Source organism: Anolis carolinensis, chromosome 6, assembly GCF_035594765.1.
Source record: "Anolis carolinensis isolate JA03-04 chromosome 6, rAnoCar3.1.pri, whole genome shotgun sequence".
NCBI lineage: Eukaryota > Metazoa > Chordata > Lepidosauria > Squamata > Dactyloidae > Anolis > Anolis carolinensis.
In genome coordinates this window covers 85,902,142-85,914,417 of record NC_085846.1, presented here as the reverse complement: position 1 = coordinate 85,914,417, position 12,276 = coordinate 85,902,142, and positions in this window count along the sequence as shown.

The following is a 12,276-nucleotide window of genomic DNA, read 5'->3' as shown; positions in this document are numbered from 1 at the left end:
GTTTTCGAACTGCTAGGTTGGCAGGAGCTGGAGCTAACAGTGGCCGCTCACGCCGCTCCCGGGGTTTGAACCTGGGACCTTTTGGTCTCTAGCTCAGTGCTTTAATGCACTTTGCCACTGGGGCTCGATGGTATAGACTAATACTGGATTTTATTTTTTATGGTTTTTAGCAGGATTGTATGTTTTGTTTTATGATGTCTATCTTGTTGTATAGTCTACTATTGACAATTGAATGTTTTGCTTATGTTGGAAACCATCCTGAGTCCTCTTGGGGAGATAGGGTGGTATATTAATGATGATGATGATAATATAATAATAATAATAATAATAATAATAATAATGATAATAATAGGGACATAGGTGGATGCTTCTTCATGTTTGCTTAGTTTTTTTTTTGGAATATATGGATTGTTAGACAGATCTGAAAATATGTGAGAATTTCAAAACTGACTCATTTCATATTAAGGAAATCAGTTCAGAATATAAAAACTGACAGACAAGGGAATGCAAAGGCATCTCTGAGGGATATGCTGATTTCAATATTGAGTGATTCATTGTCAGATGTGTAACTCAAACTGAGAGGAAGGTTGCTCACAAGTAAGCTACAAAAGTCAAAAAGATTATATGTGTGGATTGCCATAATTAGTCATGTTTTATATCTTTTTCAGTAGTGGAACAGCGGGTCCTTGGTATCCACTAGAATTTGGTTCCAGGATCCCTGGTGAATACCAAAATCCATTTATGCTCATGTCTCATTATATAGAATGGCATAATAAAATGATATCTAATATATAAAATGACTAAATGAAAGTTTGTTTTGGAATTTCTGAGGAACATTTTCAATAATAATAATAATAATAATAACAATAATAATAATAATAATAATAATAAATTTATATTCCTCCCTCTCTCCCCAAAGGGACTCAGGGCGGATTCAAGCTATAGGGATGGTTAGTTCTGTGGATGCAGAATGTTTTGGAGCATTCATGTAAAATACTGTGCTGTTGATCACTGAGAATTTAACAGTACTGGGAAGGTTTTAAATGACTAATATTTTGCTTCTTTAAATTTATTCAGAATTTAGTTGTCATTAGATGCCTTAGGCCCCTTCCACACAGCTGTATAAAATCCCACATTATCTGTTTTCAATTGGGTTATATGGCAGTGTGGAGTCAGATAATCCAGTTCAAAGCAGATATTATGGATTATTTGCCTTAATATTCTGGGTTATATGGCTGTGTGGAAGGGCTCTTAGATATCAGATTGTTTATTCCACCTTACAGGTGGTCCTGTGGTGTAAAAGATAAAAGACAGTATGTTGTATTACTAATGGCCACAAGAGGACACAATTTCCCAGAGAACCCCATTTTAATTAAAGAAAAGTGGTCCAGGGAATAGCAAAGTGAATTGTAACTATTTGCTCTTCTTTTCCTATATAATGCTTTGACAAGAATCTGCATCACATATGTTTCCTCCCTTCTTTCCGGGGAGAAAATTTAGGATGCCTTCTTATAACTCCATGGAATTATTTAGAATTTACACCACTGTTTCTGGCAGTGCACTTAGTTATTCTGTGAACCTTTTTGACATCAGTATTAGATTTCTGGACAGTATTTTCACCCTAGAACTGATAAATAGTTATTTTAGTGCCATTTTCACAGGAGTCATAGAGCTGCTAGCTGTCTTTTTTGCTATCGCTTTATCATATACCACTTTATAATGATGATTATGATTTGGATTATGCCATCAATTGAAAATATTAAGTCATTTTTAAAAAAAATAAAGAAATTGAAACTAGATTAAGTTATTCTTGGAACCTCAGGCCAATTTAGGTTATAATTTATACAGTACAATCCTTCCTATGTTGGTTTAAAGTTCAGTTCTTAGTTAATCCAATGGAATTTGTTTTCTCAATAAGTATTCTGAAACCCTAGCTATGGTATAATATTAAAAACATATAGTTGGAAGGAACTTAGTCCAAGTTGAAACATGCCTAACAGAGGTATATTCAATCTGTATTGTAATACCTCCAAAGCAGAACACTCCAATAGCCTTCCATTATATCATAGATTATAGATTATCAGTATGATTTTGTGTTCATAGCTATAGATTAAGATCATGCTTCATATTCTACCTTGCTCTCTGTTTAATGTACTGTGTACATGGTCCAACTGCCTTTGAGCTAGTGCTCCGCAGATGGCTTCAAGAGATTTCAATTCTCATCATTCCCAGGTTTCACAGAATCATAGGAGTTTATTTATTGAATGCTTTTCTAGTTGGATATGAATTGTAGTACAGTCTATCTTAGCTAAATCTGTAGGGTTGATGTGTGCATGAAAAGTGAACAGAGAGTATGTTTTGCAGGCTGCTTGGATGAATCTCTTAAAATTCCTACCAGTGAAACATAGAGGGAAGAGGTTTGGAAGGAAATGGAGGATAGTTTTCTCAAAAATAGTCTGAATATTATAAAATATTATAAAATATAATATAACGATTATCGCTCAGATATCAGCCAGCAAGCCAATGCTTTAAAACAAGAAATAGTTTTCTAAGATCCACAGAGATACTCGCAAGAATGCCTCAGCAAGCGAGAGTCCAAAAGTGGCAGATTAAAACCCGGAACATCAATCCATGGCAGATACCGAACGAGAAACTCCCTCCTGGGCACACAGAAGACTGGGCAACTTGGAAGGCACTGAACAGACTGTGCCCTGGCACTACGAGATGCAGAGCCAAGCTCAAGAAATGGGGCCACAAAGTGGAGTCCACAACATGCGAGTGTGGAGAAGAGCAAACCACAGACCACCTATTGCAATGCAGTCTGAGCCCTGCCACATGCACGATGGAGGACCTTCTAATAGCAACACCAGAGGCACTCCAAGTAGCCAGCTACTGGTCAAAGGATATTTAGTATAATGCCAAGTTTTAAATTTTGTGTTTTTAAAGACATTACAACTGTACCCTCGGTTTGCTTCTGATACGATAAATAAAATATCAAATATGATATTCCCAAATCAGAATCTCTCTTGACCAGATCTCCTGTGACTGTCGGATCAGATAGAGAGATCCCATACAATAATTGAGTATTGTGTGTGTGTGTGCATGAGAGAGGGGGACTATAATTTTGGACTTTGGAGAGCAATTTGCCCAAAGTGACCAATGAGTGCATGGCTGAATGGGGGATCTCAGACTTTCCACTTTAGACCAGGCTAACTAAAACCCATGCCTGCATACTGGCCAAAATGGACTTAATTCTGTTTACAGCAGCAAATAGGTAAGGTGTTTCCAGCATAACTGGGGTTGATGGGAGTTTAGGGTATTGAGGTAAAAGGCTAGGTAAATATCCTTTTGTCCTAAAAGCAAGCAGGAGTCAAAGGCTGGTGTGAGTGAGAAGGAACAGAAGCTTGTTTTTCCACTATGCACATATGCCCATAAGGGCAAATGGAAATATTTTCCAGCCAGCCTAACTGATTGGAAACCAGTCCTGGAATGATTCCAAATTCTCCTCCAATATGGCTAAGGACCACACAGGCAGATCAGTTTAGGCTTTATGAACTGGGAAGGGGAACTATCTAGAGGAATTGAGGAAATGTAAATGAAGACCCAGTTTTTAAGTTTGTGATTATGATGGCTCCTTTCTAAAAGGGAGTGGGGCATCATTTCCTTTTTGTCCAAATAAATATTTCTCATGGAAGTAGATTTGAAAGCATGAGGTCTTACTAGTCTGATACCTATGCATTTTGACTATTTCACTCTGTGCTAGAGTATGCTATTTATTGGTTCACCATATGAGTATGACAGAGAAAGGCCTAAGTGTAAGAATTGCGTGGAATCAATATCACTCACAATTGCAGTTTGGCTTTTTCACAGTTTAAGTAGTTTCTTGTCAGTCACAAGAATGTCTCCCTAATCTTGAGCAAGTCTTTTCAGTCTTACATTTTGATGAGAGCAATGGGGTACTCTCATCTGGTCTATTCCAGATGAGAATCTTGCAACTTTACTGTTGTGACTGGATTACTCTTCCCATTATTCGCAATCAGCATAGCCAGTGATAGAGTACAAAGTGCTGGTGTAGCAATACCAGGATGCAGAAAAACTTCCCACTTATGGTGAACACCATCCAAAAGTAATTATGGAGAAAACCAAATGGTATATTATCCTTGTTATTACCCTGGTCCTTCATAGTTACATCAGTCTCTTATAGTATTTGGAGATTTCATGGGAGGGTAAGGTAAAGGTAAAGGTTTCCCCTGACGTTAAGTCCAGTCATGTCTGACTTTGGGGGTTGGTGCTCATCTCCATTTCTAAGCCAAAGAGCCAGCGTTGTCTGTAGACACCTCCAAGGTCATGTGGCCAGCATGACTGCATGGAGCACCGTTACCTTCCCGCCGGAGCGGTGCCTATTGATCTACTCACATTTGCATGTTTTCAAACTGCTAGGTTGGCAGAAGCTGGAGCTAACAGAGGGCGCTCACTCCGCTCCCGGTATTTGAACCTGGGACCTTTCAATCTGCAAATTCAGCAGCCCAGTGCTTTAACACACTTCACCACCGGGAAGGTAGGGAGGGTAGTGTTTATCAAATAACAAACTGATGGTCCAAGCCACAAATTCATTTCTCAGATGAGTTTCCTTCTCTTTGATTGTGCTTTTCCTGCATGGCCGGAGGTTGGACTAGATGACCCAAGTCTATTATTCTATGATTCCTTATATCTTGGAAGTTACTCAATGTATCAAACTTGGGAACTCCAGCAGTGCCAAATCAGACATCTTGCTCAGTGTACCCACATTGAACCATACTAGGGTGGCCAAATTCTGTGATGCTTCAGACCCATAATCAAATAGCAGGGACCAGGTTAGTTGGGATAATGTGAGATGGGAGTCTAATGCTCTTTGTTTGGTCCCTGCAAAACTACAGACTCCTGCCTTGCTTCTCTATGTACTTTGTGTCTCTTGACAGTCTGTAGACTGGCTGTCCCTGTTTCAAGCTTTCTGACCTGTCTCCAAATCTATGAACGTGCTTTGGTGTTGTTGTCTCCTAATTAAGGAAGCAATGGCCATACTGTGATCCTTCTAAATGTACAGATAACTTAGGTCTTTAATCAGCTGGATAGCCTGTGACCTGCAGGGAAAAGAAAATAGGCCCTCTGGACATTTAACAAAGCATGAACAGGACCCAAGAGTGGAGCCTGTGAATATTATGATAATGGAGGGCACTGATAATGGTGTCAGAGGGCAGTTGGATTGAGTCTACTGTTATCTTTCACACTCAATTTGCATTGCTTTGGTCCTGTGTCAATGCTAAATTAGAAGTATGGGCCAACTAACAATAGAATTCAACAGCATTGAATAATGGAACGAAACCTTCGTTATTAAGATAAAGTATGTATTCAGGTTTATCTCTGCATTCATATTTAATCTAGTTGTAATGCTTTCGAATTCCTGAGCTAATGTTAATATTTTTTCTTTTTTGCTAGTTTCTACTGTGGAGCCTCGGTGGCGAAGTGTGTTAAAGCACTGAGCTGCTGAACTTGCAGACGGAAAGGTCGCAGATTCAAATCCCAGGAGCGGAGTGAGCGCCTGCTGTTAGCTCCAGCTTCTGCCAACCTAGCAGTTTGAAAACATGCCAATGTGAGTAGATCAATAGGTACTGCTCCGGTGGGAAGGTAACAGGGCTCCATGCAGTCATGCCAGGGGTCTACAGACAATGCCGGCTCTTCAGCTTAGAAATGGAGATGAGCACCAACCCACAGAGTCAGACATGACTGGACTTAACGTCAGGGGAAATATTTACTTTTACCTTTACAGTGCAAATGGGCTAACGTGTTTCTTAGTGGCAACTGATATTTTTCATCACTAAAAAATTTGAATTTATATTGGAATTCACTTTATGCCATAGTACTATAAAGCTTCATAACTGACATCATTTTGAGGGTAACCCTTTTCCCAAGTTCCTATGAAGAGTACAAAAAAGGTACGAATGAACTATTGCAAGTAATATTCTTAGTGAACTCCATATAGTTCAGAAGTGTCATCTGTAACTAGGAAGACTGGCACAATAAGTGTTGTATTAAGTGGACATCATTAGGTCCAAGTTACATTTGGTGCCCATAAAATCAGAAGATGCAAGAAAGTAGACAATGTATCCAAAGCAAATGATACGAGCGGAAAATGAGATTTCATTCTGCCTATTTTATTTTTTCTAGTTTCAGATGTTTTTGTTTCATGTGTGTGTGTGTATTTTAAATACTTTGGCAAGTTTTATTGTCACTCACATCAGCTCATAGTCTTACTTACAGCCACGTATCAATTAAAAAAAAGGTTGAATTCCATTCTTCATGAGCAAATTCAGTTAACTCCATTATCTGTGGGAATAACTGTAGGGTGCATAAGTACACATTTCACATATTGGGGTGGGAAGTGGCATTTTATCTAGCCATACAACTTTCAGAGTAATACAGTCAGGCCTCTACATTCCCTGGGGTTAGGAGTGCATCTATTTTTTAACCTGGGAGAATACCTCTTTAGGAATATCTTGATCAGCAGTTGACCATAGAGTTGCACTGGAAAATGAAGAGATTCTTAGAGAGGATGCTTAATCAAATCCACAAACAATCAAATCTGCAAAAGTCAAATCCACAAATGTGGGGGCGGGGGACAACTGTATAAAGGACTGACTTAGGTTATTTAGATAGTAGCTTCTAGGGTAGTGCTTTCCAAACTGTGTGCCACAACATATTAGTGTGTTAGCTGCAGTATGTAGATGTGTCACGCGAATGTAATGACAAATGACAAAATCTTGGAAATGTACATTATCTTACTAATCATATATAATAAAATAGATACCGTATATACTTGAGTATAAGCCTAGTTTTTCAGCCCTTTTTTAAGATCGAAAAAGCCCCCTTCGGCTTATACTCGGGTGAAGGTCTTGGTTGGGTTATATTTGGGTCAGCTTATACTCGAGAATATATGGTACATTTATTATTTTTCTCTATTATTATTTGTATGATTACATTTATTATTTCACTCTGATCTTCTTCTTCTTCTTCTTCTTCTTCTTCTTCTTCTTCTTCTTCTTCTCATTATTATTATTATTATTATTATTATTATTGCATTTATTATTTTACTCTATTTATTATTACATGTTAAATATTAACAATATTAAATATTAACAATATTAAATATTATTAATATTTATATTATATTGTATTATTAATACAATATAATAATATTAATTATATATTATAAATTACATGTAATATTATTAATAATATTACAATATATAGATATAGTACAATATGGTAATTTATTGCCATTATTGTGCTATGCTAATAATTTAATATTGTATGTAAATTTAATTTGTAAGCTGCACTGAGTCCCCTTCGGGTAAGTAAAATGTTCTATAAGATATTTTGTGCCCCCTTATGTTTTATTATTTAAATATATTTATTTATTTTCTGTATTTCTATCCCACCCCATCTCATCCCAAGGGGACTCAGAACGGCTTACAACTTGGCACAAATCAATGCCACATCAAAACATGACCATAACAAATTATAAATACATTGAACATTAAATCATTAAACATAAAACAATACAATATAAATACCATTAAAATGGGTTTAAAACAGCAGTTAAAACAACCACATAGTCTGGACTCTACACAGATATATATTCTTTCCTATCCTTACTTAGTTTATCCATACCTCACAACCTCTGAGGATGCCTGCCATAGATGTGGGCGAAACGTCAGGAGAGAATACTTCTGAAACATGGCCACACAGCCTGAAAGACATACAACAACCCAACCACATAGTCCATACTCAGAGTCCATTAGCCATTTCAGTTACTGTTACATTAATTCACAGCTGTCTATTGCATTGTAGCTAGTCTCTGAATGTCTGGCTCCAAAGCCAGGATTTTACTTGTTTCCTGAATGCCAGGAGATAGGAGGCTGATCTCACATCACTAGGAAGGGAGTTCCACAGCTGAGGTGGGATCGAGAGCACTACCTCCCCCAGAAGAGCTTAAGATCCATCCTGGTTTATATGTATGTGTCCATATTTCTTGTCAGGGGTTGGTTTAACCTCCAATTTGCTAGTAAAACTGAATTACTGTGTTGCAAAGTGATGCATGTCTAAAAAGTGTGTCACTAACATGAAATGTTTGGAAAGCTCTGCTCTAGGATCTGGATTTACTTTCTTACCAATTTACAGAGAGAGAGATCAGGGTTGCAAGAACATGGTCAGTGTCTCTGGGGAGTACCAAGCACACAACTGTTTATGGTACTGCTGTGCATTAGAATTGGTTATGATTCACACAAAACCTGCTTATTAATCTGCTGCAGCCTGGGAAAAAATAAAGCATGCTTTTATTTTAATAATTTAGTACTGTGATAGGGTGTTAGTTATGGAGCTGTCTGCTGGATCAACAAAGATTTTTCTTTTCCTTTTCTTTCCCCCTCCCTTTGGCTGGAAGACTGTAAGAGCAGAGGAAATATTGCTTGGCTAATGTTTAATTCCACATCCGCCCATGATTAGCAGTTGTGTTCTGTGTATGGAGGAGATACGATCTTAAGAGGAGCTAAAATATCAGCTTAATGATCATTTGGCAAAGTTTCCAGAGATCTGATAAACCTTTTTTCAGAAATTCAACACCAGCTCCCAATGCAGAATAAAATTAAATCCATACTATCATTGCTCCCCTTCCTCTCACAAGTCTTTTCTTCCTCAGCTTCTCTTACAGTTGATTCTTCTCATGTTAGGGCCAAACAGCAAGGAAAAATAAGTCACATAATTCTGGTGCATATTTTGAAAACTAGCCATGGATTTCTTCTCAAGAATACTTTTGAATAGGGTTGGGAGAAACTGCTTGAAGACAACTTGAAGCAATTTGGCTTGCTGACCATCTTTTTTAGTCACATTTATGTCTTACCTTTTCAGGGCTTGGAAGAAGTTACTGTTTTGGAGTATCATTCCCCCGAATCATGCTGGACGGGGGATTTTAGGAGTTATTTCATTTCCCAAGTATTTTTTCCAATGTGCTCAAGATGGAGTGCATGATCCATTTCTTTTTTGCCTTCATGACAACTATAAAGTTGGCAAGGCTAAAATAGAGGGAATGGCTAGTACAAGGTCACCCAGTGAGTTTCCTGGCTCAGTGAAGAATTAAACCTGAATTGCTACCATGCAACACTCTTACCACTACACTACATTGTAGGATTTTATACTAAGGGTGTAAGTCTGTCTAGAACAGATTTAATCAGTCATGTCTTTATCAAAGGTCTACAGGCTGCCTAGTCCAAATTGTGGATAACAGTATTTAGATCATGATCTAGATTTTTTGTTCTATACTACCAAGATCCTTGAGATGTTTGACCAACCACTTCAGGTACACCAGTACAAAAAATATTCTTCTGGACAGAAGAAAATCTCTCTTCCTTTATCTAACGTATTGACATGTAAAGTTGGAAGGGATCTTGGAGGTCATCTTGTCCATTTTCTCCTCAATGCAATATGCAGTGGAACTTCCTTGCTAAATGGCTTCACTTTAACCTCCAGTCTGTTCCACTGTTAATCAGTTCTTACCACTGGGATGTTTAACTGAAATCTGTAGGTCAAACCTATCTCTTGGAGCAATAGACTACAAATAGCATCATATTATTGTGCACACACCTGATCTCATCTGACTTGAGAAGCTAAGCAGCTCCAAGCCTGATTAATACTGTTAATCTCGATCAGGATCTAGAGGTTGACTATGCTGGACTATATGTATTAGTCATCTAATTCGTGCATCTATATTGTAGAATGAATGTTGTTTGACCCTACTTTAACTGCTATGGCTCAATGCTATGAGTTAGGTACCAGCACTCTTGGGCAGGGAAGGCTAAAGACTCTCTCATGATTCCATAACACTGTAATTTTATCCCAGTTGGACTTACGAAGCTCACTATTTGAACTGGCAATGAAAACAAAATAACAATAGATTTCTAAATCCCCTTAATGGATGTGTCTGCATGCCTACTACAGATTTCTACAGTGACTGAATAAAATATACAGTACTCTCCTTGCGGGCTGGGCAGATGAGAATGGTTTGACTCATTTTGTGCTCTTAGCTTTCCTTTCCTCTTTTTGTAGCAAATGCTCTGGTGTGGGAAAATCCTCTTGTTTTATCATGAGGTTGTTGTTCCAGGTCAGTCTCTACAGGAAAAGATATCCAAGTAACCTGGAGAGCAGCTAGACCAGGATAGATCATGGAAAGGGAAGGATTGTTTATAAAGAGAAGACCAATGAATTATGAATATGTGAAAAGTAATTGCAATACAAAAATATTGCCAATTTTTACTAAAAAATTATATTATAAATAAAATTAATATTAGGGCTGGATGATGATCCCAGAAAGATATATTGTCAGAAATGCAAGGTTGTTTCTACTGGCAGAGTTCCAGACTTCTGCTGAGATTACAGGAGCGGTAGAAAGAATGTCTACAGATATAGACTGGAACTTCCATCCTTCCTTGCCATTCAGTCTGCTGGCTATGGGTGGTGAGATTTTCAATCCTACAGCATTTGGAGGGCAGCGTAAGCCCCACATTTGATAGCAACCATGGAATTTGGCCCACATCAGAAGAATAGTTGAATCAAAACAAAAGTTCATCTTGCAGCATGGGTCCATTCACACTGTAGAATTAATGCAGTTTGACACCACTTTAACTACAACTGCTATTGAATCCTGAGAGTTTCAGTTTGGAGAGATGGTAGAACTATTTGGCAGAGGAAGTTAAAAACCCCATAAAACTACAACTCCCATGACTTCATAGCATAGAGCTCTTACAGGAAATTACATTAATTCTACAATATAGATGTAACCTATGGCCATGGAAGATCCACAGGCAGAAGATGAGTTCATTAGTATCCTCTCATTCATATTCTGCAAAAATAGACTCAGGAGATAACATTCCCTATCAGGATTAATAGCTATTGCTACCCTTTACTGTTGCCTTTTCTGACACTTTCTGACACATGACTACTATAAAGCAATTTTATCACAGGGTTTTCTTTGTTAAATTTCATAGAATCATAGAATAATGGAGTTGGAAGAGACATCATGGGCCATCTAATCCAATCCACTGCCATGGAGGAAATGCACAATCAAAGTACCCCCGACAGATGGCCAGCCAGCCTCTGTTTAAAAGCTTCCAAGGAAGGAGCTTCCATCATACCCCAATTGTCCTCTGTAGTAAGCTATCCTTCCTAATTTGGTGTCATATTCAGACTTGATTAGCATGCATTCTAAGCCTTCATCCAAGTCATTAATAAAGATGTTGAACAGTACTGGGTCCAGGACTGAACCCTGCAGCACTCCACTATTCATTTCTTTCAAGGATGAAGTGGAACCACTGGTGAGCACTCTTTGGGTTCAGTCACTTAACCAATTACAGATCCGCCAATAGTACAATTTGTTCAAAAGAGGTTTACCATTGCTTTTCTTTGAGGCTAAGAGAGCATGATTTGCTTTAGATTAATTTCATAGCTCAGTGGGAAGTTGAACCATATCTCCAGAACCCAACGCCTAAACCACTATAGGACACTGCTTTTTTTGTTACACTTATCCTTAGTCAATTTGTCCAATCTGCTTTTGAAGTCATTCAAGTTGGCAACTATCATCATAGGATAAAGCAAAGGGTTTCCCCTGATATTATGTCTGATCATGTTCAACTCTGGGGGTTGGTGCTCATCTCCATTTCTAAGCCAAAGAGCCAGTGTTGTCCATAGATTCCTCCAAGGTCATGTGGCCAGCATGACTGCATGGAGCACCGTTACCTTCCCACTGAAGCAGTACCTATTGATCTATTCACATTTGCATGTTTTCGAACTGCTAGGTTGGCAGAAGCTGGGGCTAACAGTAGGAGCTTACCCGGCTTCCTGGATTCCAACTGCAGATCTTTCGGTCAGCAAGTTGAGCAGCTTAGTGGTTTAACTCACTGCACCACCAGGGGCTCCTACTAGAAATAGATTCCTTAGTGAGCCACCTGAGATATTTCATGTGCTTGAATCTCCCCTCTTTCAATTCACTGTTTGACCCCAACTTCTATCATTATGAAAGAGAGGGGATAATTTCCCCTATTCGATTTCTTAGCACCATGGGCAGGGAAGAGATTTTAAACAACTTCATTGTGTTCTCCCTTGCTTGCCTTTTCTCTAAGCTGGAAAAGCTTCAAGTTTATAAACTCCCAAGGACTGTTTATGTGGTATTTTTCTTCAGTTTTACCAAGT